We start from the raw sequence: 24,251 nt of genomic DNA, 5'->3' as shown, positions 1-24,251 counted from the left end.
ATGGCCCTCCTCCCAACAACCGAAACATTTTAGGGAATCGGTGGTGACAAACACTGTATAATCAAAGTCATCCACCCTGAAGCGAAGAGCCAGTTTGAGCTCTTCCTTGTTGTCGTTGAGGACTGTGGTAAACTGTTTATTGATGTTAAATGCCTTCCAGGCCACTAGGTGGGACAACGTGTTGTTTACTGTTCGGGAAAATTCTTGTGTAGAAGAAACTAGAGCGGAAGTGAGTATACCTGTGTGCTGACCGAAATTAATGCTACCTGTTCGAGTTCCTGAAATAAAATAAATTCTTCAGTAAGAAGAAGCCTCCTGCAAGTTACTACATAAATGGCGACGAGGATAAAGTCACCACAGATGCCTCGGATGGATACAGAGGAATGAAAGCGGCTGCTGAGTGGCTAAGTAAACCTTGCAGACCGGACTCTGTGGCTGTTGGAAAAAGAACATGGCGGCTATGATTGGAAGCACCGCTCCTTTTGATGGTCAATCCCAGAAGTGGGAAGAATATTGTGAAGTACTCCACCATTTTTTCAGAGCTAATGGGATCGACGATGCAGGTAGACGTAAAGATATTTTGCTGAGTGCAGTGGGCAGTCAGACTTACAGTCTCATGAGGAACTTAATCAGCCCGCCAAACCGGGTGGGTGACAAGACTTTTGATGAACTGGTGAAGTTGTTGAAGGATCATTTCAACCCAAAACCGAGCGAGATTGTGCAACGTTGTAAGTTTAACTCCAGATACAGGAAGCAGGGGGAGACAGTTATGGAGTTTGTTGCTGTGCTGAGGAAACTGGCTCAAGACTGCAACTACGGGGACAAGCTGTCGGAAATGATCGGGATAGGCTGGTTTGTGGCATCGTGGATGATCGCATACTGCTTTCGGAGCCGGATTTGACCTTCGACAAGGCGCTGAAGTTGGCGCAGGCCATTGAGACGGCGTGCAAAGATGTGAAGGACTTGCAGTCTCCGGAGTTCGTGCCCCAGTACACGAGGGCACCCCAGGCGGTGCATAAGGTGTATTCAAAGCAGACCCCATATACCCAGCAGAACCAGCGTAAAGTTTGCTACAGGTGTGGTAGTGACCAGCACATGGCTGGGGACTGTAGATTTATTAAGGAAACCTGTCACAAGTGTGGGAAAGTTGGCCACATTCAAAAAGTGTGTAGGTTTAAGGGCTCAGCAAAGAACTTGAGGGCCAAAGGAGGTGGAGTGCAGACAGGCAAACAGGGGGAGCTCAGGGAGCAAATTATGTCAGCCAGGGGGAAGGAGAAAAAGATAACATAGACTCAGAGGAAGTCATGTACACATTGTACAAATTGGACGAACTTGACATACCAGCAGAAGCTCCATTTATAGAGACTTTGACAGTAAATGGGACAGACCACAGTTGAAATGGATTCAGGTTGTGGTGTTACAGTAGTTAACTACTCAGTTTTCAAAACTCTCAGGGGAAAAGGAACACAAAGTTATGCCCATGTCGAGTCAGGCTCAAAACATATACAGGGCACAAGGTAAAGTCTTAGGAGCCGCTGTAGTTAAGGTGCAGAACCAAGGGCGAGCCCTAGACTTACCTGTGGTTGTGGTAGGAGGTGCAGGCCCCAGTTTGGTAGGCAGGTACTGGATTAGGAGGCTAGGTTTACAGTGGAGAGTAACACCCCAGGTCCATCACGTCCGGGTAGAGACTGCAGAGGAAGTCCAGATGAGACCCGAAACCCAAATCCACAATGTGGCAGGAGAGACGTTGGATGAGGTACTGGGGGAGTATGGAGAAGTGTTTAAAGATGAACTTGGAAGATTTAAAGGCCCCCCAGCGAAAATATATGTAGACAAGGAAGCAGCCCCCAGGTTTTTTAAAGCCCGACCTGTACCATATGCCATGAGAGGAAGAGTAGAGGCGGAGCTTGACAGACTCCTTGCACAGAAAATCATAGAACCTGTGAAACATTCAGAGTGGGCTACTCCAGTGGTTCCCGTGTTGAAACCTGATGATACAGTAAGGCTATGTGGAGATTAAAACTGACGGTAAACCAGATCTCAAAGTGGAGCAGTACCCAATTCCCAAAATTGAGGATCTGTTTGCCACACTGTCAGGTGGACAGAAATTCTCAAAATTGGATCTCAGTCATGCATACCACCAGATTTCCTTGGACGAAGAAGCAAAGAAGTATGTGACCATAAATACTCACAAGGAGTTATTCACCTACAGGGTGCTACCTTTGGGGTTTCATCAAGCCCAGCAATATTTCAACGGACAATGGAGGGACTGTTACAGGGCATCCCTCATGTGACCATTTTTTGGATGACATCCTCCTCACAGGGAAAGACGACCGGGAGCACCTGCAGACACTGGCTAGGGTGTTGAAACGGCTACAAGAAGCAGGTCTCAGACTCAAAAGAAGCAAGTGCCTGTTCATGAATGAGGAAGTGATGTTCCTAGGTCATAAGGTGGACGCGACAGGACTGCACCCAGTACATGAGAAGGTACAAGCAATCAAAGAGGCACCCACACCTTCAAATGTAACAGAGTTGAAGGCGTACCTGGGACTGTTAAACTATTATAACAAGTTTCTGCCCAATATCTCAACTGTACTTGCACCAGTACACAAACTGTTACAAAAGGAGACAAGGTGGCATTGGGGTGATGCTCAACAAGCTGCTTTTGACAAGTCAAAGGAATTGATGCAGTCTGCCGAGGTTCTTGTGCACTATGACCCAGAAAAGGACCTTGTATTGTCATGTGACGCATCACCTTATGGAGTAGGTGCTGTGTTGTCGCATTTTATGCCGGACGGAACCGAGAGACCCATTGGATTCACCTCAAGAACACTAAACCCAGCAGAAAAAACCCCTATCATGCTGCCAGTAATGGGTTAGCAGAGAGGGCTGTACAAACTTTCAAGAGAATGATGAAAAAATGCCCCGAGGGAACACTGACAGCTAAAGTAGCCAGAGTATTATTTAGCTACAGAGTGACTCCTCACACCACTACTGGGTTATCACCTGCAGAGCTACTTCTTGGGAGGAAGCTTCGTTGCACCCTGGACTCAATTCATCCAAATCTAAGCAGAAAAGTGATGAAAAAACAAGAACAACAGACAAAAGATCACAACAAAAAGGCGAAGGAACGCTGGTTCAAAACAGGAGACTCAGTGCTGATCCAGAACTTCAGTTTCGGACCAAAGTGGATCCCAGGACTCATTGAGTCAGTGACAGGACCAGTGTCATACAAAGTGATGCTAGGTGATGGGAGAGTGGTGAGGAGACATGTGGATCAGATTCACACACACCACCGGAGACCAGAAGAACGCAACAACCTTCCACAGACGGCCTCTATGACACTCAGTCAGACGGATCAAGGAAGTGAAGCCTGGCTGGAAGCTGAGGAGGTGGTACTCAGTGAGGAGAAGTTGGAGGAGCCTGCAACTACTGAAGCTGTAGGAAGTTCTGAGAGAGATCAAAGAACTGTCACAACCCCAACTCCACTGAGGCGACATTCAAGAAGGGAAATCAAGTTGCCCAGTTACTTGAAGGACTTTAAATTGGATTAAGAAAAAAAAAAAAGTTCATAATGTTCTATTGAAGGGTGTAGAAAACACTTAAGGGGGGAAGGGTGTGGTAAACCTGTTTATTGATGTTAAATGCCTTCCAGGCCACTAGGTGGGACAACGTGTTGTTTACTGTTCGGGAAATTTCTTGTGTAGAAGAAACTAGAGCGGAAGTGAGTTATACCTGTGTGCTGACCGAAATTAATGCTACCTGTTCGAGTTCCTGAAATAAAATAAATTCTTCAGTAAGAAGAAGCCTCCTGCAAGTTACTACAAGGACCATGGACACCTGCCGTCTGAAGCAGCGGGGACTTGGACCCGAGAGGAATTAACCTCATCGGGGACACTATGCGCCGGTGTCTGCTGAGCTCCCGCAACAACATGTCGTTCTTAAAAAACGGTGAATAAAGTGAATAAACAATCGAAATTACAGAAAAGTGCTCCCCAATGTGATTAAACACCACCCAGTGTAACAGTAAAGGTTAAGAATCTGGAAAAACGCTTATATCTTTCACTCACTGCCGGAGCCGACACACTCACCACGCTCACGCTGAGAGAGAGAGAGAGTGAGTGAGTGAGAGAGAGAGAGAGAGAGAGAGAGAGAGAGAGAGAGATGTTTCTCAGCATCCTTAAGAACAGGAACAGGGGCACCTCATTTTGTATAAAATGTTTCATCCCTTTAATGAAAGAAGCTAATTGAATTAACAGAGATTTGGAGATGTACACAGTTGTGCTTTTAGCTACTCTTCTTTGTACTTCTTCTTTCTACTCTTCTTCTTTTAGCTACTCTGTTGTTGTCCTCTGAAAATCCCTCATTGCCAACGATTTTTGGTTCTTATCCACTCTGGCCCATTTGTGCTCCATCTGGAAATTCCCTTCAGGCAGTTTTCCCCCCGACCTTGGACATGCTCAACTGTATGATGACATGTCATTGTACATGTTAATTTTCTTCATTTTTTGGATGGACGGTGAGAAAACTTTATGTTTCACATTTATTTTCTGAGAACATCCATGTTGACCGACTGTCTGCTGTCATACAAAATCACTATTTTACATGTTTAAACCAAATACCTGCACCGCCATAAATCAGGAACATGAAACTCCAAAACAGATAAAACATTAATATTAACCTTTCTGTCATGTAAAGTATTTACATCAAGCATGCCAGCTAACATCACCTCCACTCTGATTCCTCTCAATCATCACAACATCTCCAGGCTGCTGAGCACATTCACTTCACCTGTCCAGCGCACAATGTTTGATTTATGGACGTCCACATGAATAAATCCAAAGACACACAATTAAACTGCATGAACTCTATAATTCATGGGTCACCGTAAAAAGGTTTTCACCTGTCATCTCAATTTCCAAGAGAAAGCCATCTTTCACCGCAGCTCATGTCACACGTGAACAAAGACACACGGCGAGCAGAGACATAAGTCTTGTGGGATGATGATGCTGTGATGGAGGTGGTCACAAATATCAAAAGTGTTCAACGTGCATCCAATTCCTATAATTCCTATCAATGAAGGAAAGTATTTATATTCAATTATCCTAAATTTGATTACTTTGGGTCTAATGACCAAGCGTGGAAATTGGTGGCGGTGCCCCTGGATTGGCATTGGTGGTAGTCCCTCTTTTTAAGAAGGGGGACCGGAGGGTGTGTTCCAACTATAGGGGGATCACACTCCTCAGCCTCCCTGGTAAGGTCTATTTAGGGGTACTGGAGAGAAGGGTAGTCGAACCTCGGATTTAGGAGGAGCAATGTGGTTTTCGTCCTGGGCGTGGAACAGTGGACCAACTCTACACCCTCAGCAGGGTCTTCCAGGGTGCGTGGGAGTTTGCCCAACCAGTCCACATGTGTTTTGTGGACTTGGAGAAGGCATTCGACCGTGTCCCTCGGGGGGTCCTGTGGGGGGTTCTCCGAGAGTATGGGGTGTCGGGCCCGCTGATACGGGCCGTCCGCTCCCTGTATGATCGGTGTCAGAGTTTGGTCCGCATTGCTGGCAGTAAGTCGAACTCGTTTCCAGTGAGGGTTGGTCTCCGCCAGGGCTGCCCTTTGTCACCGATTCTGTTCATAATTTTTATGGACAGAATTTCTAGGTGCAGTCATGGTGTTGAGGGGGTCCGGTTTGGTGACCTCAGGATCGTGTCTCTGCTTTTTGCGGATGATGTGGTCCTGTTGGCGTCATTGGCCCGTGACCTCCAACTATCACTGGATCGGTTCGCCGCCGCATGTGAAGCGGCTGGGATGAAAATCAGCACCTCCAAATCCGAGGCCATGGTTCTCAACCGGAAAAAGGTGGAGTGCCTTCTCCGGGTCAAGGAGGAGATCCTGCCCCAAGTGGAGGAGTTCAAGTACCTCAGGGTCTTGTTCACGAGTGAGGGAAGAATGGAGCAGGAGATCGACAGGCGGATCGGTGCGGCATCCGCAGGAATGCGGACTCTGCAACGGTCCGTAATGGTGAAGATTTACCGGTCTCAACTCAATTTACCGGACGATCTTCGTTCCTACCCTTACCTATGGTCATGAGCTTTGGGTAATGACCGAAAGAACAAGATCACGCGTACAAGCGCCTGAAATGAGCTTCCTCCATAGGGTGGCTGCGCTCTCCCTCAGAGATAGGGTGAGAAGCTCTGCCATCCGGGAGGAGCTCAGACTTGAGCTCGGACTCCTCCGCGTTGAGACGAGCCAGATGAGGTGGCTTGGGCACCTAGTCAGGATGCCCCCTGGGCGCCTCCCTGGTGAGGTGTTCAGGGCATGTCCCTCCGGTAGGAGACCCCCGGGAAGACCCAGGACACGTTGGAGAGACTATGTCTCTCGATTGGCCTGGGAATGCCTGGGGATCCCCCCGGATGAGCTGGAAGAAGTAGCTGGGGAGAGGGAAGTCTGGGCTTCTCTTCTTAGGCTGCTGCCCCCGCGACCCAACCCCGGATAAGCGGTAGAGGATGGGTTGAATGACATTGTATTGTAACATGGTTTAAGCGCTGTTGAAAAACAATTAAAATGTAAGAAAGAAAAAGCCCAACACAACAGTGAAGACTGAACCTAAAGCGGGTGGGAAGATGATTTCACTTTTCATGTTCGTAACAATTTGAATAAAATAGATGTGTGTGTGAGAGATTATTTTATTCTCTTTTAGTCACTGCAGCACTGTGCTATACTGGGTGTATGCAGATAAATTCCTTCCTAGTGTCTCTATTTGATTGTGTTTTTCTTTCTCTTTTCTCATCCGTAAGGAAAATTCAATTTTTGCTTCAAGGACACCGATAAGAGTGAAAGAAAGAGTGTTAAAAAAAAACCTCAACACAGTAGAGCAAGATTTGCCTAGATGAATGTCAGTAATGATGAAATATGGTTTGACAGGAGGGAAAACTGTTACTTGATATCCAAGGTCAGATAATTGTTCATGAGTGTGCCCCACATCTATCTTCATCACAGGAAGCGGTAGCACTAGAAAATCAACATAAAACATCTGGAATAGCCAGTGGACATGGACATGGACAGGGACACATGTACAAACTTACCTTGCAGGAAGCTCCAGGGTCATAAAACCCAGGATCAGAACTGTACTCCTCACGGCACCAGTTCGTTGCCCCCAGTCTCATAGCAGTTAATACAGGGCACGAAGGTTCCACAACAGCAGTTAATGTACCAGTAGCAGGTGAGGTTTACTGCTCAACCATACATCCTAGCAAGAGAATAGGAGCAGACACTGACTTTGTTTATCTTAAAACACATAAAAAGAAACATGAACCTTTAAGAGAATGAGCCCCCAGAAATATCCCATTTTACCTTAGCTGAGTTGACAGAATAAAAATATGTGGGAAATCATTTGGACAGGCCCAGCAAGTGGCTGTGAAATCCATCAGAACTCAGCTGTTAATCATCATTTTGGGGCCCAGTCTAGTGGACGACTGAAGTGGGAGCCGCAAGGGTTCTGGTTGGAGTCCTGACTGTGAATCTAAAATTGGAATATGGGGTAAAAATGGTAACTTGACCCTTTGTGGATTAATAAAATATGCTGCTTTCCACTTGAATATGTTCTTCCTTTTTTTAGCCATTCATATTTAGCTGGTTCTGCTTGAAGAAAGATTCCTGTAGCTCCCTCTTTTGTGAAATGGCATCACAATCCATGAAGCGATGTTCTCAAAGCTAAATTACTCACATTCTGGATCCATATTATGTGAAAAAGTAGGGTTTTTGAATCTCCTGCACAAGCCACTACTAATAAAATGTGTCGATTTACATCAACATAACAATTAATACAAATCCATACCTAAGATTAAGGAATGTTTCTGAATCACAAGTTTTTATTTTAGAGCTCCAGCATCTTCAGAACTGGAGCCATCTGGGTCAAGTCAGAACTCCTCCGGTGCTAAGGTAAATTTCCACGGCCTTGTGTCATGTTGGTAATCATCTAGTGGCACAATTATTAATATACTGTGCGTGACAGCAGGACTGTTTCTATTCTTAGTGAAGATATCAGCAGCAAGCAGAGCCCAGACCTTCTGTGCATTCCCATATGAAAATAGATTATTTATCCATACAGCCAAGCAGAAAGGCTTGAGAGGTCAACTATCTATATCTTTGACACAGTAATTAAACATTTTCCATTGACAGGTCAAGCTCTTACCGCCTCTTCTCAGTGAGATTCTATTCTTTTTGAATGCATCAGCCAGGACATATGCAACTATGGAACTAGCTAAATAAAAAGCAGCTAAAATAATCTCAATTTTTAGCCCAAATATCTATAGAATTTAGTATATAGTAGTAGTTCTTTGGGATTGAATTTTAGAGCTCATAAGGACATAAGGATTTAATGACATCTCTCTAATGCCCCTCATCTCATTCCAGCATCTTCTCCAAATTGGTTTCAGGGGCAACAATTTCAGCTGGAAGCCCAGAGATCTTCTCTGCAGCTGCAACCTCCTGCTCCTCTGGGAAGATTCCTAGGTATTCCAGAGCCAGATGGGAGATGAGATTCCTCCAGCGTGTCCTTCACGTGTCTCAAGGTCACTTCCCAGTGGTCCTTGCATGAAATTCCTCCCCTGGGTTTCAGCTCTCTTTACTCTGTTTAGAGATGATGTGTCTGTTTATCTTTGGGTGAACCCCAGGATAGATCTACTTTTTGGCCATTCTTCCATAAAGATTTGCATACATTTTCAATTGCTTTTGCTGCCACCTCACATGTTCGTCTTCTCTTGAATGAATGAATGAATGAATGAATGAATGTTAGCAGCTTTTAGCCATTTGTCGCAAAGCGACAATCAATGTAGTGGTATAATCCAACATCTGACTGTTGTATTTGGAAGGCTGCGCATTATTGTCAGCCTTCACGCTACTGTTAAATATAGTTGAGATGGGTTATTCCAACTGATGGGTTATTCCAATCAGTGACGTCCTGCTCATATTTGTATGTCTTATTAGCCCAGGATGGGTCTATTTTCACCCCACACCAGTATGTTCCTGCTAATTCAGTAAATAGACCTGGTAAATTTAATGATGAGCATGTGAATCCTCAGTCAAGTCAAGCCTCGTTAGCTCTAGCCTGGTCTGCTCTTATCCCTTATTTCTTATTTTATTACTATTTTTAAATCTTTTAATCTAAATATCTTTTATCATCTCATCCAAATTCACCCCTGAGCATTCGTTCCTCAGTGAGGTTCCATTTAGTGTCTTGTGTTGAGACACAGAGGCCTTGTTCCTGTCTGCCTTGCCAAAGGACACGTCTTATGTCTGGTTGAGCCATGAGTAACTGTCATCAACAGTTGATGTCCTGCAATATTGGAATTCTTTCTCTAGCTTCTGGGGGCTCCAAAATTAAATTTAGTGCTGTAGCAGTTTCATCATCAGCATTGCTTGTCTCCAAGTCCAAGTATCTTATTCTTTGAACAGTCACTTGCTGTCACATTTAAATTGCTCTGTCAGTCACACAGCTGCCATTTCAACACTGTTAAGCCCTCAACCTTCACCATTAATTATGCTTGCATGTATTGACTGTTCAGTCAAACTGTCCACCTATGAAGTTTCCAGCTGCTGTGCTCCATTTCAACCATTCTGATATTGTATTCAATCTTTGTGACATTTTGCCTTATTCCACAAGTCAACACCCACATTTCTGTCTAAATTTCAGCCAAACACCAGCATCAGAAAAAAAACAAACACCGGAATTTGCTAGAAAACCAAAGCTGGATCGTTGTTTAACTGAAGGAAGTTGGGTTAGGAATGCCCATCTTGTGTGACACCCTTTTCTACACTGTATTCTATAGTTTCAAGGCCGGGACAGCTCCACACAGAATCACTCCAGACAAGTGCAGCGCTCACTGTGTGGTATTGTGTGTGGGCATCCAGCTTTTACCGCCCCCCATATGGTCAAACTCACAACCTCTCAATGGAGCAAGACAAAACGTTATAAATATTTAGGAGAATGTGCAGAGAGAGCAGTTATACAGCGCAGTTACCTCCAACTCCAATAGAATTCCAAACACGCAGCATATGGAACATGGACAACGGGACTCGGGGGAAACCATAGCAATCAATAATTAAACATTCTGTGCACCTACATGAGCAGATGTTTCTCACAATGTGCCGTTCTGTCAAACAGTGAATATGATAAACCCACAGAAGTGATCTGAGCTTAGCGACGCAGCAAAAACAATTTAGTTCACAGTATGTTTTGGTGCTGGTTTGCTGCCCATAGACAAGATCAAACTCTCCTCAAAGCTAAGCTGCAGAAGTATTTCTGCATCAGTGTTTATCATCATATGGAAGTCCACTGTGAACCCAGCAAGAGCTGTCAGATAGTGAAATAAAATACATCCATAATTCAAAGAGCAGATTTCAGTCATACAGAAATGATGCATTTATCTTGTCATTGTTTGGAAATGACAACATAAACGCAAAGTATCACACAACCAAATGTTCCACAATACCTGAGACTAGATAAGAGTGCCTTCAAAAAGAAAAATGACTGCAAACTTAAATGAAATGGTCCTTTTATGGATGTTGATATTTTCTTATGCAGCGCTCAAGGAAAAAGAAATTTGAAAAATTAGCTTCATATTTAATTGAAAAACAATGTTATGAGTTTGGTTTGCTTGTCTAATAATCATCAAAAGATATGTACTTGGATCTGGGCCTGGGTCTGTAGCGTGAGAGGAGCTATAGTCATAGTCAACATGGTCTTATTGCTTTAATTACTCCAGTTCTGTCCGTGCTTGTGTGGGTTGTGCCCTGTGATGGACCGCTACCAGTGTGAGGTGTATTCTTGCTGTTGTCACCAGGTGAATGAGATCTACCACTCATTTGAACCTAATAAGGAATAAGTGCCGTTATCAGAAGACAGATGGATCATCCAGTGGAGTTTCCTTCCACTCTGTCAACACAATATAGACCATAACCCTGGGTTCTGTTGCTGAGGGAGCTGCCGCAGCTAGCTTGAGTGTTGATGCCATGCACTACGGCGTGGAGGAGTGGCCCACTGCAGCTTGTGCACCATCTGAAATAATGGGTGCCATATGGGCTCTGGAAAAGAATAAAACTGTGAATAAAGCTATACAATTAATCTCCCAGCCTTTTGTCCAAAAATGTGCTTTGTTGATGAAAAAATAATGAGTTTGTGTGTGTTTAGAGTGAAAGTCAGAACTGTTGTTCCTTTCCTGTCATCCTCTCCTAAAGTCTAGAAACAGTAAGTGTGAATGAAATAGGTGAAATAGGAAGCAGCAAAGTAAATTCTCAACACATTGAGTCCCCCCCCCCCCTCTTTCTCACCCCCTCTCCCTCTAGCTCCCAGAACTTCACCATCAAGTGTACCCACGTCTGTCCATTCCCTCTGTGGCCTCAATCCTCATGACCTCAGAATCGGTTCGCAGCCGTTGCTCTTCATCCCTTTATCTCCCAGAACCAACAGAGCTGCTTCGATTTCCCATGAATTATTTCATTACCAGGTTATGAAGAGGAGGACAAATGGCCTATCAGAGACATGTAGCCATCTGACACATTCAGCCAAGTCTTTACTCTTTCTGCCCTGTTTCTTTCATTGTGCTTTTCATTTGTTCTTCTTAATCTACAGCACTAATATGGCCTATCAGAGACATGTTCTTTCCCTCCATCTGCCACTTCGTTTTCAGAACTTTTCGCAGGTGGGTATAAAAACGACTTGTCTTTGAGTCAGTCCAGCCATATTAGCAGTAGTTCTCCCCAGTTGTTGAACACCCAGAGGAACATTTTCAATGTCCCCTCCTGATCGTCCCTCCTGATTTTTATATAATGCTTCATCATTGTTCCAGAATAAATAACCTCTGGTTGTATTTTGTTAAGTGCTGTCTGTGGGTTTCAGTGAATTTTATCCATTGTGTGTTATGCTCCTTTAATGTAAAATAAATATTTTTTATATAACTGGACGTGTTCGAAGCCCCGCCCCCAGTGTTTGTCTTCAGTGTCCAAGGTAGTTTTCTCTGTCAACTGGACAGTTGACAGAGAAAACCAGTGTCAACTGGACTGGCTTTCTCTTAGAAAGCCAGTCCAGTTGACAGAGAAAACTACCTTGGATACAATGACCTGGATGATTGAGAATCTACACAGACACTTTGTCTACAGTGGCAATTTTTTTGATGCGGGTCACTAAATTCATCTCTCATCTCTAATATTTCAAATCACTGCTGCAGATGTTCAGGACAGCCGAGGTTATTAAGAGAGCATCGTGTTTCAATCTCATTTCATCTGACAGATATTGTCAAAGATTATTGACAAAAGTGAATAAAGGAGCAAACAGGAGATTAGAGATACAGAGAGAAGGGGGGAAAAAGGATTGTATCATTAAAATCAGCTGTTTATGTTGTGATCCAGGATTCCCAGTTGTGTTTTTCCTGCAGGGGGAGTGGTGGAGCCATGCTCCGGCTACCTGTTGGCACACCTGCAGGACATCAGCGATCAACCACCTATTTAAGATCTAAGACTACCTACCAGTGTGGGAGGATTTTCGTGTGACTTGGTGTATCTGGTAACTTTGTTGTTGTTTTTTTTTTTTATTTATTTATTTTTTTTTTGTAGGTTTTTGTGATTTTTGTGGCTCCACGCTGGAGCTCGTTGTGTGCATGCGGGGAAAGAACTGTTGCTGCCTGGCAGTTCAGGAGGACTGTCCTTTTGTGTTTGTTTATTAAAACCAATTTTTGGACCTTTCCTCACTGCGTCTTGCCTGTGTTCGGTTCCTGGACAACCACACAACGTAACAGAATCCTCCGACCAGAATGGACCCGGCAGATCAAGACGCAGTGCGCCGTACGCTGGAGGCTCAGGGGAGGTTGCTGGACCAGCACAACCAGCTCCTCAGATATTTGGGCTTCGCTCCAGATGCTCAACACGAGTGTAACGGACCTGCTCACTTCGGGATGGGCGGCGAGCGGTGCACAGGTAGGCGAGGTTTTTGTGGTCCGTCCACATGATGAAAGGTTGAGTCCCTCCCTCCAGCCAGTGCCTCCACTCCTGCAGAGCCAGGACCACCGCCAGGAGTTCATGGTTCCCCAGGTTCATTTCAAAATAACATTTGGATGAACACAAATGAGCAAATCCAAATAGTTAAACATATTGAAAAGAATTGTCTTTATCTTGTTACTATGTGTTCTACCATATGTTCCTGTCTTCTCTTAGAAGTACTTTAGAAGTTAGGTAAGGTAGAAATTTTCGCAAGTGTAATAAAGATCAGAGACATTCCTTTGACAGGATTGTTGTTTAGACAGTTGTAATCTCAGGAGACAATGAGGCTGGAGGTGTTAAACATATGTCGTAAAAAGGGACAGCATTGTGGTGATGATAAGCTGATTTGCATGAAGAATGTGAACTTTGATCTGGCCACCTGGGAAGACAATGGAGAAGAAGGACTGTACCAACATCAAATGGGACTGGAAGAAGATGAGGTCATCCAAGAAGGACTGGATTGGACTGTATGAGCATTGATAATTTGCATCTGTGTTTCTATAAAAGACTGGGCCAAGGGATAGTTAGGTTGTCAGACTTCATGCCCTGGCAATGGACTCTGTTATTGTAGGGTTATGAACTGGCCCGGAGCTCTGTAATATTTGTATCTTGAATTGGTTCTATTGTTAAATACATTTTCAAATTGGCATTATTCTTCTTGAAGTCTTCATTTAAAGAACACGCGGATTAGCAGTGACACACAAGAGGTATTGCGATCCAACAATATTTATCTAAAATAAATGGGCAACAACAAAACGAACTCAAAGCCCCTCTTGTTTATTTAGCTTTTGTATTAACATTTACAGTCAATCTCTTGTCTTCTACCATGATCCTGTCCATTTATACATTATACGAACCTTTATTTCTGTCTCTGCAAACCAAATCTGATCGGATTTGCTGGTAGATCTGGTGTGCAGCCTTGCTCAGCTGGTACCTTCAGGGATCATGATCTTCAACAAGAACTTAAAACTGCTTTATGTATAAACTAACTATAAACATCAATTTTGTAAAACTTCAGAGACATGGGTCTGCTCAGCCACCCTTCAAGAACAGGAACAATTTTAAAGATACAAATAGGTCTAATTTGTTTTTAAGTTCCACAACATCTGATGATTTCTTGACACCCCCCCCCCCCCCCCACCCCAATTAAAAATCAAAACTCTCAAAAAATGTTTAAAGCTTCAGTAAAGCTGCATTTCTCCTCAATCAGTACATTTGTATGCACAGCGTAGTCGACAACGTTGTTTAATCTGACTATTTAATTGAACTAATTGGACATTTGTCTATAATGGATGTCATTACTGGGCCTTTTCCAGATGCTCGACACTTTCACAGACCACACCATGTCAATAGTGACCTAGCAAGTTAGCAACCCAGAGGAGTCCACAAAGTCCAGTTTTAACCAGGTTCAGCCAGTGTAGTTAACATTCATACATTTTCCAGCAGGTGTAGAACGTTACCTTTTGTTCCAGCCTGACTGATCTGTCAATCAGGAGGGGACAGACCTTTAACTGCCATCATAACTCAACTTTTAGGTATCAAATCAATCTTTATTTATATAGCGTCTTATACAATCAAAATTGTTTCAAGGCGCTTTCCAGAATCCCAGGGCCTAACCCCAGACAAGCAACAGTGGCAAGGAAAAACTCCCCTTTAACAGGAAGAAACCTTGAGCAGGACCAGGCTCATGTAGGGGGACCCTCCTGCTAATGGCCGGCTGGGTAAAGAGAAAGGAGAGGAGAAGGAGGGGGAAGAGGAGAGGGAGGGGGAGAGGAGAGGCACAGAGCATAGAAACACACACAAAAATACACTATACAACAGGTCAGCGGGGCCGGAGGTCGTCATGCAGCTCCGAAGCCGGCGATACTTGTAAATAAATAGAGAGGGGGGGGTTGGGAGAAGCAGAAAAACTACACAAGAATCAGCATAACTAGTCTGCTTGATGAGGAGGAGGAAAGGAGAGGAGAGGAGAGAAAACCATGACCCAGTGGGGTGACAGAGGCCTGTCAGGTGATCATGTTTCCGGACCCCGGCAGCCTTGGCCTATAACAGCATAGCTAAGATGTGACCTAACGATTAGACGACCCCCTAAGTATGATAATTTGTCTGTCTATGATAATAACTGGAACTACAGAATTAACAACAATAAGCTTTTTCAAAGAAGTAGGTTTTAAGTCTGATCTTAAAAGTAGCGATGGAGACAGCCTCCCGTACCTGGACAGGGAGCTGGTTCCATAGCAGGGGGGCCTGGTAGCTAAATGCTCGGCCCCCATTCTACTCCTAGAAACTCTGGGAACCACAAGTAGGCCAGCATTCTGAGAGTGGAGCGGTCTATTGGGCTGATAAGGTATCACTAGCTCCTCCAGGTAGGATGGAGCTAGGCCTCTGAGGACCTTGTAGGTCAAAAGAAGGGTTTTAAAAATTATTCTAAATTTAACGGGCAGCCAATGAAGCGACGCCATTACATGAGTTTTGTGATCTCTTTTGTCAATACCTGTCAGAACTCTGGCTGCAGCATTTTGGATCAACTGGAGGCTTCTTAAAGAGTTGTTTGGACACCCTAATAATAAAGAATTACAATAGTCCAGCCTGGAAGTAACAAATGCATGGACTAACTTTTCAGCATCATGCTGCGTCAGTAGCTTGCTGATCTTTGTGATGTTCCTCAGGTAAAAAAAGGCACTTGTAGAGACTAATTTAATGTGTGAGTTGAAGGAGAGATTTTGATCAAAAGTTACTCCTAGATTCCTCACAGAGAGACTAGACGTTAATGAGATACCATCTAGAGTGATCATGTGATCTAATCTATCCCTGAGAGGTTCAGGACCAAACACCATGACCTCAGTTTTTCCTGGGTTAAGGAGGAGGAAATTTGAAGACATCCAGGACTTTATGTCTTTAAGACAGGTCTGGAGCTTCAATAACTTCTCTGTCTCCTCTGGTTTCATGGATAAATAAAGCTGAATGTCATCAGCATAACAATGAAAATTTATCCCATGCTGCCGAATAATGTTTCCTAAGGGAAGCATGTACAAGGTGAAGAGGATTGGTCCAAGTACAGAACCTTGAGGAACTCCATGGCTAACCCTACTGTATGAGGAGGGAACACCATGGACATGAGCAAACTGGTATCTATCAGATAAATATGATCTAAACCAGTCTAGTGCTGTCCCTTTAATCCCAATCACATGTTCCAGTCTCTGTAACAGGATGCTGTGATCAACTGTATCAAAAGCAGCACTGAGATCCAGCAGAACCAGCATAGAGACCAGTCCATGATCTGAAGCTGTGAGAAGATCATTAGTAACTTTAAGAAGTGCTGTTTCTGTGCTGTGATGAGCTCTAAAGCCTGACTGAAACATCTCAAACAAGTGTCACATACACTTTCTGAATATTTTCAATCTGATTCCTTCTGTAAGGCCTCCGATCAGAGGTCAAAATGTCATTGACAGCTCTCTACTTTGCTCGCTACTTGCTTTCACAGATGTGACAAACACATACTGGCATTAAAGGGAATATTAACTAATAAAATAATAATAATTCACAAAACAGTTTTCCTGCAAAGACAGCAACTTAGGTTGTAATGGACCAGCATGTTTCAGCAGTTACAGGAACCACAGAGAGGAACATGGTTGCATTTTAAAGTAAAAATCCTACATTAATTAGGCCACTGCATGTCAGCTTTATTGCTAGGTGTGCAGTGATGCTGCTTTGAAGACCACTCAGGATGTTGTGATGCATTCAGATTTGATTTAATCAGCTGTATGCTTGGAGACTATGCTCATCAGGGGCATTTGGGAGGGTTGACACTAGTGCAGGGGGACCAGGAACAATGAGGAGATGTGGGGTAAAGATGATGCTTTCCTGGGGAAAGTGACCTTCATCTCAGCAGCTCCGTGTGGCGATTGTTGCACATTTGAATGTTACAATCATGAATCTTGATGCCGCCTTCTGGTGAATACTTTGGGCAGCATTCCTGGCATCGTACCTTCTTAGAAGAAAGTTGATGTCTGTTGGGACTGTTTGGTTCTTAATACTTGATGCCCTTCTGACAGCCTGGAGCAGAGGTGCTATTTTAGGGTGAAAGACTCATCTCGGCAACCCTGACCTATGAGGCATTTGTTCCCGTATAAGATACATAGTATGCTATAGTTTAAATGTACAATTGGAAGAGGATGTAAGAGTTCAGGCTGTGAACAGGAACTTTTGCCTAGACTGATTCAATCATTTAACCCTGATCTTGTTCAAGGTCATTTTCAGCCCGATACTAGTCTGATGTTAAGCAGGGGATCAACTCCAAGGACAATTGGAAATTCTGCTGCACTTCATTACCATTCAAAGCCACAAGCACAAGACCACTTAAGAGAGAACCACTCTGCATTTTGAGCTCTGAGTCATTGGGATTTTAACACATTTTGGCTCTCAGTAATGAGCAATCGCCAGAGTTATTTATTTTCTTCTAATGTATTAATGGATTTCTTGCAGCAAATATGTGCTATGCTTTTAAATGCAAATATATGCTACGATTTTAACTTTTAAAATCACAGAAAGGTTCACTTTAAAGTTTACCGTTTCAGCAATTTAGACCAAAATCCTGAATTATTAAGGTCTCTTATTGCCTTTCAGCTTCCTCCCCCCTCATGTTCTTGCCAGCCAACATTCTCTGCTGAGACCAACAAACAATCTTCAATGTTTATAGATTTACTCTAATTTTTTCTGTCAGAATTAAAAACTTTGTCTGCCAGAAATGTTGTGGTTGAGTGTGTTAAAACACTCAATACACTCAACTATACATTTTCTTTTGTCAGAGTCAAAATGCATGTGGAGCAATCAAATCCCAAACCAGCTCCTGTATCCCAGTATCCCAGGTTCTCTCATGATGCCGACCTCCGACCCTACTGACCCACTCTACTCTTATACCAGCAGTTTGTACTATTAATCTATCTCTATGATCTCTGCCTATTCTCTCCTCTACCTGGCCTCTCCCCTTCTTCTCTCTCTCTACTCAGCCGGCCATCAGCAGGAGGGTCCCCCTACATGAGCCTGGTCCTGCTCAAGGTTTCTTCCTGTGGGAAGTTTTTCCTAGCCACTGTTGCTTGTTTGGAGTCAGGCCCTGGGATTCTGTAAAACGCCTAAAAACAATTTTGATTGTAACAGACGCTAAATAAAGATTGTTGATTTTCTTTGTGTCGTCTTTTCATCTCTCCCTCCACACCCACATAACCCCCCCCGCCACACACACAACACACACACACACACACACACACACACACACACACACAATAATTTGTGTATCTGTATACTACAGTGTATACATATGTAGTTTGAACACATATGCAGAGTTTGACCTTGTGCAGCCATCTGTATCAGACCCGTGTGTGTCTGTGTGTGTGTGCATGTATATCCATAGTAACAAGCAGGCTTTTTCCTTGTGCACTAAAGCATGTCAGCATTTGTGATAATTTTATGTCTGTGTGTGTGTGTGTGTTTGCGCGCAGGTGCGTGTGTACATGTGTGTGTGTGTGTGTGGGGGGTGCACAATCTATTCAATTTAGCACTTTTGGAAGGGGAGCAGGTCTCCAGTCACTGTTTAGTCAGCACATGTTAGGTTCAGGCTGATCGTGTGGAATTATAGAAATGCAGTATTTATATTAGCAGGACCAGCAACAGGCACTGTTGCTCCTACTAATTAATTCAGTTTTGTGCATTTTCACCTTGGACTCATGGTTGGAAATTTCAATTTTGTTTGTAGTCTCTGCCATAACAAGCAAACTGGTCATCATTATGATCACATGTTCATCCACATTTATGTCATTAGGTAATTACTGCTATTAGCACTAAGACGCTGTGATAGAGAGCCTGAAACAATGGGACGCTGACTTTAGAACCATTGGTAGGATGACAACACCCAGGAAAATGAAGACAAGAACATGCAAACACAGAAAATACAGAAAACTAATCCAAAACAAAATCTTTTGCACTAAATAGGAAAAATATTTCTTGTATAGGACACACTAAGAAACAATATAAAATAGGATTAGTATTAAAACAGGACAGAAAATAGAACAGATAAGACAAATCCTGATTCTGACACCTAAAATTGAACTGAAACCAAGAAAAGGGTGAAACATTTTATTATTTTAATCTGAAGAAAAAAATCCAACAATGCACCTTAATCTCCTCTCCTGAGTAACCATGAAGCCTGGGAAATTTATGGGATTATCTACAGATATGATAGCACTCTGCTACATCATTCTTTCTATTTTGGTAGATAGAAATTATGCACACATGCAAACATTATTGTAATATTGAACATTCAAGATTACATATTGATTTAAAGTTGACACCACATTTACAGTCACATCTGAAGTTTATTTTACAGCATAATACTGAGAAAATATTATCTTTCAATTTTGTGATGCAAAGAAATTGATAAGAACATAAATACCTATGATTTTAATATAAGTGCGAGGAATGTTTTCACATGATTCCCCTGAGCAAGAACCAATTGTTTAGCTGATTGCGCTTAAAAGAGGCATTGTTACTAAATTCACTTTGAGTATCAGCATTTTTCCTCTGTTTTTTGTGTGTTGTGCATTCATTTTCAGAACTTTAGAGGAAAATAATAGTGAACTAATAGTGAAACCTGATGCCGCACTTGGGTCCTTTCTTGGTGCACTTGGGTCCTTTCTTGCTGCCCAGGAAACAAGCAAGTCCAGAAAGTGGCGGTAAGGCTGTTCGTTGTCAACCACCAAAGAAAAAAAAAAACAAACAGAAAGAAAGACGCCAGGAAGCAGAACGAAACAATCAGAGACAAAAATTAAAATGTCTGCAAACCTCAAATAAATAATGATCAATTCCAAATTTTAACTATTTTGTGACCTTATGTCTAATATACCAGATAAGATAAAGTAGCAACATGAACTTAATGGCTGTGAAAGTAGTCCAGAGTCTGTGGCCACAAAACTGTCCCAGCATGCTGGTTATTGTGTGTATCATTAGTGTTGAAGTGACTACACCTTTGATCTGGCCGGAAGACTCCTGAGAAGGAAACAAGTACATTATTATTTTAATCCTTATTAATCAGAAATCTTTGTTTTCAGTCAGAGTTGGAGATCAGCTTTTTTTTTTCAAATTCATTCTTCTTTTCAAATTCAGTGCACTTTACACACAAGATGTTTGCAGTAAATGAACATTGCATCAGCGAGTGAGCTGCCCTCCACAGGTGCTCTGAGTATTTGGAATTTTGGTACATTGCTCAAGGGCACATTAGTGGTGTACTAGATTTCCACCACTTTCCAGTTGTTGCTCTGAAACAGACTGCCTCTGATTACAGAATAACCTAAAATTCTGCACACCTGAATAGGGACTTGAGCCCTGGACCATCAGATTAAATATTGTGGGTGGGCAGAGTGCATTGTGTATGTTTTTGCTGACCAAAGTAAGAGAATAGACTGTTTTCAAGAGTAAACGGTGGGAACAGTGTGTTTACGTGTTTTACAGACGTAAGATGCCTACACACACCCACAACTTCCTCAGGTTACATCAGCTCCTGCTACACTGAAAGCAGACACATTTTATCTTCAGCATTTGCCTTAAGCTTTGCTTAAGAGGAGATTCTTTGGGGATTCTGCTACAGAATTGTCACCGATGTCTCACATTTGTCTCAATTAGAATGCAGTAGAAGCATACATCTATGTTTCCTTAAGGACAACCATCATTGATGTGGTATTTTCCTGGTATTTTCCTTCAAATCCTGCAAACTAGTGACACAACATAAATGAGAATCCTTTTCTCATTTTGTGAATTAGAGTTCACTCGAGCACACCCAGGGTGCTTGTAGCATAAAAGTATGTGAGTTTGAAAGGTCAAGTCACTAGTTAATCAAGGATGACAGTCCAAAACTGACAGACTATTAAAAACTGTCTTTAAGGGATGAATACAAAGACAATTCCAACTCAATGAATATTTCCTGAAGTGGACTGAATTCTGTTATTGATCAAGGATGGGGTCACATGGTTGTGATGATCTTAGGCATAGTTGCCTGGTAGAAATTTGCATGTCCTGGTACGCCGGTTTCCTCCCACAGATTAATGGATTGTTACTCATCACATTCACACAATGGATGGATGTATGGATGGACAGATGAAGGATGGGTTGATTGATAGATACATAGTTAGAAAGAAATATGGTACAATCTGCCAAAAACAGACTATCACCTATACCGACCTTCCTAGAAGAACAATAGGGCTATGATGAAGCCACCTATGGCATCTTTAGTGAAGGTTATGCCAGGAGGTGAAGGTTCTGCCAGGATCTATGACAGATGGTGCTGCGGTAGCAGTGATTCTATAAGCCTTAAAATATTCCTGATATCAAAAGCGCTTCATCTGTCAATCCTCATAGGGAAGTCCTGGGATCCAACAATCATCTGATTCTAAAACTGTATTGCAAATGTTGCAGAAAGTTGCTGAACCTTTACCAGGATTAAACCCATTAGTGGAATAGTAACCATTGGCTACTGTGCATTTTAAAGCTATGCATTTTAAACAGTTCAAACCTTTTATTCTGATGTGAACAGACAAAAACAGGTTTCACTGCATGATGGAATTCTTATCTCTGTCTACAGTGAAATTGGTAAAATAAAAATAGAGATACAAATATGCGTTTAAATATATATATAGCCAGTCTCTGTGTATATATATAAATATATATATATATATATATATATATATATATATATATACGACATCAAGCTGTATGCCAAGAACAAGCGTGACATCGACTCCCTGATTCACCTCACTAGGTTCTACAGCAAAGACATCTGGATGTCATTCGGGCTAGACAAATGTGGGCGGATGATATCTAGAAGGGGAAAGGTGATCGCAACTGACGGGGTTGAACTACCTGAAGGGAACATCACAGATGTGCAGGACAGTTACAAATACCTGGGGATCCCACAGGCAAATGGTAACTACGAGGAGGCAGCTAGGAGGTCAGCCACAGCCAAATACCTGCAGAGGTTAAGACAGGTCCTGAAAAGTCAGCTGAATGGTAAGCACAAGATCCAGGCCATAAACACCTACGCCCTACCAGTAATCAGATACCCTGCTGGCATAATACCCTGGCCACTGGAAGAGATACAAGCCACTGACATCAAGACAAGGAAGCTCCTCACCATGCACGGAGGGTTTCACCCTAAGTCCAGTGTCCTGAGGCTCCACACAAAGCGAAAGGAAGGGGGCCGAGGACTAGTAAGTGTCCGAACTACTGTCCAAGAGGAAACAACAAGCCTCCAAGAATACATCAAGAAGATGGCCCCCACTGACCCACTGCTGAGTGAATGCCTCAGGCAACAAAAGCCCACCAAGGAGGAGGAACCTGAGGGGCTATCATGGAAGGACAAGCCCATGCATGGAATGTACCACCGACAAATTGAGGAAGTGGCTGATATCGAGAAAACATACCAGTGGCTGACAAAGGCCGGACTGAAAGACAGCACAGAGGCACTAATCATGGCTGCACAAGAACAGGCCCTGAGCACCAGAGCAATAGAGGCCAGGGTCTACCATACCAGACAAGACCCCAGGTGCAGACTGTGTGGAGATGCCCCTGAGACAGTCCAGCACATCAAAGCAGGGTGCAAGATGCTGGCAGGCAAGGCATACATGGAACGGCATAACCAGGTGGCTGGCATAGTATACAGGAACATCTGCACTGAGTATGGGCTGGAGGTCCCAGGGACCAGGTGGGAGACACCTCCAAAAGTGGTGGAGAACGAGCAGGCCAAGATCCTGTGGGACTTCCAGATCCAGACTGACAAGATTGTGGTGGCCAACCAGCCTGACATAGTGGTGGTGGATAAACACCGGAAGACAGTGGTGGTGATAGATGTAGCAATCCCGAGTGATAGCAACATCAGAAAGAAGGAACACGAGAAGCTGGAGAAGTACCAAGGGCTGAAGGAGGAGATGGAGAGAATGTGGGGGATGAAGGCAACAGTGGTCCCAGTGGTGATCGGGACACTAGGGGCAGTAACACCCAACCTGAGTAGATGGCTCCAACAGATACCAGGAACCACACCAGAGATCTCTGTCGAGAAGAGCGCAGTCCTAGGAACAGCTAAAATCCTGCGCAGAACCCTCAGACTGCCAGGCCTCTGGTAGAGGACCCGAGTCTGAAGGAAGGAGGCACCGCCCAGGAGGGCGAGGAAGAGATTTTTTATATATATATATACACACACACACACACACACACACACACAGACTGGCAACATATATATGTATATGTTGCCAGTCTGAACAAAAATGTCTTAATGATTTGCATTAAAAGACGAGTGTTGATAAAGGGAGCCATAAGAGTGCACTGACAGACTGAATTAATGGACCCACAAAATCTTCGGAGTACATTTTGCTTTCAGATTAATGAATCAGCATTAGGATCTCTCAGAAGATTGTATAAATAAATACCGTCCCCTCCCACACACACACACAGTTTTTGACCAGCTTCACCTTGTGCTGCTGTGTTCTCCACTCTTGCTTGCGGATGCAGAAAAAGTAACACAACTTGAGAGGAGAGCGGAAAAATGCCAAGCAGGAATTTTAGGACCCTTTAAAACAGGGGTGGGGAACCCCCGGCCTCCAGGCCGTATACGGCCTACGAGACCATTTCTACCGGCCCGCAACGCAATAAGATTTTTATATTTTATATGTGCACTTATACAGTGGGACCGTTCGCTAAACTCCGCGAGCTGCGAGTAGCAGCGGTAGCGTATTTTTGCCTTTCGTGTCCTGAAATTTCTTTCGTAACAAGAGAAAATATATTCCCGTTTTCTGAGATAAAACAGACGGTTATGTTATGTCTGAGTCAATGTCAGGGTCAGTGAGCACAGCATGTGATGTACGTAGTGGGCTGGACCGATTGACACGGACGAAAAATGCATAGCGAAACACGCTAAACTCGACGAGTTGAAAGGACAGATGAGTTTGGATAAAATTAACGCGCTTCGTCGGAGTTTGGAGGCTCAACAGGCAGCTTTCACACGACCGTGTACCGACAGAGAGAATATTACGCGTGCAAGTTTTGTGGTGAGTGAATTAATAGCCACGAAGCTGAAACCTCACGCCGAAGGAGAGTTCGTGAACGTGCCTCGTAGCCGCCGCTGAGGCGCTCGCGCCGGACAAAGTAAAATTGTTTCAAAGCGTGAATTTTTTTTCGTGAAT

General features: G+C 43.5%; 1 pseudogene; it reads left to right on the top strand.

Moving 5' to 3' along the window:
- Window positions 1–240: 240 nt before the first annotated feature.
- LOC130535341 (uncharacterized) lies at window positions 241–2,880 on the top strand (annotated as a pseudogene).
- Window positions 2,881–24,251: the final 21,371 nt, after the last annotated feature.

Source organism: Takifugu flavidus, chromosome 12 (assembly GCF_003711565.1).
Source record: "Takifugu flavidus isolate HTHZ2018 chromosome 12, ASM371156v2, whole genome shotgun sequence".
NCBI classification, from domain to species: domain Eukaryota; kingdom Metazoa; phylum Chordata; class Actinopteri; order Tetraodontiformes; family Tetraodontidae; genus Takifugu; species Takifugu flavidus.
The sequence above is the reverse complement of the archived record's forward strand: the minus strand, read 5'-3'. Positions and strand labels throughout refer to the sequence as shown.